Source organism: Streptopelia decaocto (assembly GCF_964273445.1).
Source record: "Streptopelia decaocto genome assembly, chromosome: Z".
In the NCBI taxonomy this organism is placed as follows: Eukaryota; Metazoa; Chordata; class Aves; order Columbiformes; family Columbidae; genus Streptopelia; species Streptopelia decaocto.
This window is the reverse complement of record NC_138657.1, coordinates 24770013-24776046: the sequence shown is the minus strand read 5'-3', so window position 1 is coordinate 24776046 and position 6034 is coordinate 24770013. Positions and strand designations below refer to the sequence as shown.

At 40.7% G+C, this 6034-nt stretch overlaps 1 long non-coding RNA gene across 2 annotated transcripts in view; it reads right to left on the bottom strand.

The window, feature by feature from the left end:
- LOC309451490 overlaps positions 1-5229 on the bottom strand; it is a 10305-nt gene extending 5076 nt beyond the window's left edge. For both annotated transcript variants that reach the window (XR_014186256.1, XR_014186257.1), the window contains exon 1: positions 5123-5229. This is a non-coding gene — a long non-coding RNA (uncharacterized lncRNA). The remainder of the gene's footprint in view (positions 1-5122) is intronic.
- Positions 5230-6034: the final 805 nt, after the last annotated feature.

Genomic DNA, 6034 nt, shown 5'->3' with positions numbered 1-6034 from the left:
AGATTAGTCTAAAACAGAACCCCAGACATGAATACCTCAAAAGCCACTAGAAGAGCAAAATATAGAAACCTAAACATTTTTTGATTCAGTAAAAATTTGAAAAAAATACGTATTCAGTTTAAAACCATGGAATACAGCCATCCAAACTAATTTTTTATCTTTTTTATACTTCTTTTTTTTTTTTTGCAGGTACTAGTTTATTGTGATATAATAATAAATTAATGTCCAGGATGTTAGGCCCTCCAAATTTTTCATAATCTTTTTGTTTCATATTCCTGTCATTTTTTGTATGCCAGATTCCAATTTCAGTCATAATCTGTGTTGAAATGAATTCAAAGTGTTACTGTTTCCTTTAATTTACCTTTTTCAGAGGAGAATTACTAATAAGAATGTGCTTTTTGTTCCTCTCATAGTGAAGGATTGATTTTAAATATTTAGTTCATCAAAATGGACTGAACTAAAAGCTATGATTTTCCAGAAAGACATTAGTTCAGAAATAATAGAGCTAGCTATTTTCTATACAATGAAACAAAATTAATGAATATTTTAAAATAGACTTTTTGACCTTCTTTAATTTTAAAATGTGAAACTGCAGTGCACAAATATGAACAGGAAAATTGGGATTTCACCAGAAAATAAATTTGTTTCCTGATAAATAAAATATCTGTATTTTGAGTTTTGCTTTTTTCCAGTGAAACAGCATTAAAAATTAAAAAAAAATCGGATTGCTTCCATGAGGCACAAATAATGTTTAGCTGCAAGATCAGCATCCACTTAAAGCAGAAAATCCTTGGTTATAATAGATCTTCACTTTTTAAACTACTGCATGACGACAATACACATTCGAAGAATCATTTTGTTCCTGACCTACAGTACCTGGTCCCACAGAGGCTGCTGGCAGGAGGATGTGAAGCACTGAACTTTGGGCAAGTCTTCTGCCTCCTGCTTCATTCCTAGAGCATTTTATTTTGCCAGCATATTCCTTCCAACTCTCATCTTTCTCTCTCCTTCATTTAGCCCATTCTTGCTCTTGGGTTGCCTCGAAACAGCTTAGGAACGCCTGGCTCTGCCAAGGAAGGAGAATGTGGATGCAAATTTTGGAAGGTCGTTGCTTCTCAGCAGCTTTTTTTCTGCAAGAAGATGAAGTCTTTCACTGCTGCCTCCTCACTCCATCAACATTCGAATAAGCTGTACTGTCTCCAGAGCAAACACTGGACTATTTGGGCATAGATACTACCATCAAACTTAGCTCCTTCCCTGAGTTTTTTGACACAAACCATCATTTTAAGGTTTGTGGTATTCTAGGGTTAATGCAGCTCTGACCATCAATTATATTCTTATAGTCAGTCTTTTCAGTTGGTGACCATTTTAGGTAAGCATTGGTTGGGGGGGGAATTCTCACCTAGTAATCATTCTTGTTCAAAGACATATTTAAGTGAGATATTTTAACAATCATTCACTGATTGACACTGTACTTAAAGCAGGGATTGTGTCTATACAACTTCTGCCATTGGGGCATGGAAGAATATATGGAATTAAATTAGGCTTCAGTAACACTTAAAAAGACAATGCATTTGTAAACAAACAAACAAACAAACAAACAAACAAAAACCAACCAACCAAACAGCAAAAAAACCCAAACCCCAACCTTTAAATGTATCAATGTTGCAAATTTTATAATAAATTCACAGTATTATAGAAAATTCCAGTTTTAAAATATCGTAAAGTATTTACAGGACTTAAGATTCTTTCTTTGTGGCTAGGGATTGCTTTTCATCAAACAAGACAGAGGAAATAATCAAGTATGGGTTTTCATTTTGATTTTCTCAAGTTCCTGGTTATCCTGTCATGCATAATGCATTACATTCTTAGCTTCTAAAACTAAATTGTCATAATTAAAGATTTTCAATTACTGAATATTGTTTCTGATTGTGTCAGGAATTTCTAGGGCTGCTTTTAAAACATTTTTACTAGTTTTGAAAAAAATACACAGTTCTTGAATAAATATTCTGTGGAAACAGTCTGAAATTTCATTCTGGTTATAAGGCTTTATGGGAGATAAACACCATATCGTGCATGCACACTTTCAGATTGCAGGCATAAAGAAATGAGAAAGAATTTAGAAAGTGAATATAACGTGAAGAATCTATGGGAGAAGTTCAGATTCCTGAGTCTGTCAAAAACTCCATGCAGAAGTCATAAAACAAAAAAATTGAAAGCCTTTCTCATGAATTACATAAATTTAGGAATGTCTGAAAATCAGATATCTGCTGGGCACAGATGGGATTTAGAAAATTATGACCAATCTTGCTCCTATTGCACCTAAGAAAAAAATTTGGGCTATGGGATGCATCTGGCTTCCTTTCATGCCAGCAGAAATTAGCCATTGATATCCAGGGGAATGAAATAGGGCCTGTAGACAGTTTGTTTTGACTATTTTCTATTCAGTAATTTTTAATGAAGCAACTAAATTAGGCATAACTCACTACTGGTCTAATGAATATACTGCAAATTATTAAAATGATAAAACTATGTTGCCTTAAATATTGTCTAGGAAGATTTGTCAAAGAGCCTTGGGAAAGGTCCTAATGCAAGTGAGCATTGTGAAAGGCAATTTCTCATTTTTTAGTTTCCAGTGAAAATATTAGAAATAATTATTTTTTTCTATCAAATATTTGTTTACATTTTTAAGTAAAACAATTTTTAATTGTATTTTAACTCTTTATGCCTGGCTTTTTCTAAACTTTTCCTCTGAAGCATTCATCTGAAATGAGAAGTCCCATTAAAGGCTCTTTGAAATCTAGAATACATACCATCTCACAAGAATAGTCAACTGAGCTGCATCACTCTGTTTATTTAACTACTAAGAATATACGTTCTGGTTTAAAATATACTATAAATTCCTGTATGGCCTCAGATCGTATGGTGTGTTGTTTACCTCCTTCAACATATAAGGGTTTCAAGCAGCCATACATTTTGGAATAAAGTATTTATAATTTGCCCAGTGCTCACTGAAGTCCACAGATGTTTATTACACGTGTCATTTTATCGCAAACATTACTAGTGCTTAGCAGAAAATATCTCATCCTAAGTATTAGAATAAATTGCAAATTTAACTACTTGCTCCAGCTAGTGAAGAAGTTAGCTCAGACACCATTATACATAGACTGTATCAGACCAAGACAGACAAATAAGCTAAAAGTCTACAAGGACTTCTGAAAACAGACAAATAAAATGAAATTCAGGGCCAAATTTATTTGAATTGTGTGAGGAAAAGAAAAATTTTGTAAACAAAATCAAAGTCAAATTAAGACAGAACAGTGGCATTTCGGTTTCTTCTCTATTGACAAAAGCACCATATAAGTTCCAAATACAGGTGCACCAATACTTTGTGCAGTAGTGTAAGGCACTCTGAATGCACTGCTTAGCAAGTAGGCAGCTTGTTATTTACCTATCAAAGATCTGACTGGTGTTAAAATGCAGCTTTACAACAACTAAATGGAAAAATCATATTGGTGTAGACATGAACAACAAAGTTCAGAATATGAAAAAAAAGAGTCATTGCCTCCTCTTCAAATTCACCTAGCTTTTATTCCTTCTTCTAGGTGGATGTCCAGGAGGAAAGAAAATGTCTTGGTTGTAATACACCAAGCAGAAAGTAGAGGGAATCTCTGCTTTTTCTCCCTGTTGCTTTTTTAAAGGCACAAGCATTAGCCAGGAGCTAATTAATCCTTTACCCAGACTCCAAATTAGATATTAGGTAAATTATACCCATTAGAAAGACTAGATGAAGACCACATGCTTTCTAACTTGTTTTGTAAACTGATGTGTGAGAGTTGTTTTACTGCAATTGCCTCAGAAACTTTCGAGCACAATAAACAGGTTGAATAGATGCCTGATGGGAAAATCCACAAAGGAGAGTCCTATAGACAGACCTGTCTGCCAAAACCCACACTTGCTGGAATGTAAATTATAAAGAAAATATGCCACTGTAAATTCATGTTCTTGTGAAAAGATGTAACCAATGCATGTAACCAATACTGGAATGTATGCTGATAATAAAATGAGCACTTGGTATGAGTTTCTCAACAGGTTCCTAAGAAAATGCCCTAAACGAGCAATAACAACTTTGCATGCAGTATATAAATTGCATAATAGTCAAGAATATAAAACCTAAATGAAATTTTGGGAATTCTGCATGAATTTTTGATTTTTAACTGACTCTGTCTTCACCACAGTGAATGCAGTTAAAATTCATCACACTCAGGTAAGTCCAAACATTTTCAACATTGGCAGAGCTGCTTTTTCCTGTCTTTCTTAGTTTCAGTTCAAGAAGGTGTTTTGAAAGAGGCTAACCACAATAACTGCTTCCTGTAAACCTGTCACCTTGTTCCCTAGGAATAAAGAGTTGCCAGTTTGCACCAAGAGTGGAAACTGCTTTGTCTCTTTCCTATTCTAAACTTTTTCAGAGCAGAAAGGATCACACCTCTTGCATAACAGACATAATACAACTTCACCTGATAATTCACGTAGGAAAGAATAAATCTACTTTGTCAGGTCCATATTTAATTAAACAGTTATCTCTCTTCAAAATATAACCCATTTTATTCATAGTATCAATATGAATAATTTTGTATGGATATACTTCAGTTAAATCAGGGTCCTCCTTTTTTAGTTTTAGGCTTGGAGTTAGGAATTGTGGTACGAGGGACTTGTTTCTCACAAGACCCACTGAGGTGCCTGGTGGTTGTGTTCCATGATTTACCCCAGGGGAAAGAAAAAAAAAATCGGGACGATCCCGCAGTCATTTTTTGTTTCATGGGCAAAACATCAGTTAATGCACAGGGGGAGTAACAAGTCAGGAGAAATCCTGCTGTCCGCGGACAAACCTGTCTGTTAGTCTTATACAGGGAAAAACAAACTGCTTCCGACGTCCAGATTCGCTCTTTCACGAGAAAATTACTCACCACCAAACTTTCCCATTCTTGTCGGAAAAGGGAACACAGCTCTCCAATAACAGTCACAGCGACGTGAGCGCTTTAACCTTCCACCCCTGAGACACTCCGTCCCCCACCCCCCAAAAAATACTAGGGCACACGAGGGGGTTTTCTGCGCCTGTTACCTTTCTCCGCGAGCTCCCGAGCTCTGCAGACCAGACTCATGTCCGTGCCACCACACCCAGCCCCGGCTGCCGGACAGGACCCGCCAGCAGCTCGGCGTTCCCAAGAGGAATCAAAGTTGCCAGGAGCAGCCGGTGCGGGGCGGCGCGGAGCCCCGCGGATCCGCGCGCCCCCTGCACGGCCCGGGCCGGGGCCGGGGCCGGGGCCGGGGCTGGCGGCGGCGGCGGCGGCGGCGCGGTGCCGCCCGCGATTGGCGGCGGCGCTGACAGCGGGCGGGGCCGCGCCGGCGGCACCGCCCGCCCCCCGCTATAAGCCGCTTTGCCGCTTCCTCGCTGGGTCTCACTCCCGCTCCGCGTGTCCCTGTGGCTGCGCAGTGGAAAGCCGCACCGGGGAGCTGCTGAGGGGCGCCGGTGTCATGTGAAGGCACACATGCTCTGCCATCCACGCACGCTCCCTCTCTCTTCTTCCTCAGCGTGTTTTTCCTGTCTTTTCTAACGTAACTCCTTTCCTTTCCCCTCCCCTGCTTCGCTACTAGCCACCCGCCGCCGCTCCGCGGCCCAGGCGACCCCCGCAGGGGCTCCGCAGCGGGCGGGCGGGCGCGGAGCGGCCGCCAGGGAGGGGCGCACCCAGTGACAGGCAGCCCGCGGAACCGCGCCCCGCGGAGCCGCCTCGGAGGTATGGTTTTCCTGGCGGAGCAGAGCTGCGGCGGCTGCCGCCTCCGCGGGTGCTGAGACGGGATTTTGGTGGTGCGGTTCCCGGGCTCCCAGCTTCATGACTGCGCGGAGCGGGGAGCCAACACCATGCGAGGTAAGCGGGCCGGGGGGGGCGGATCTTTTCTGGGAAAACTGCTGCGAACGGGGCCGGGGAGGAGGTTTTTGTGCTGAGGGTCCGGTGGAGAAAGTTAATGGATCGCG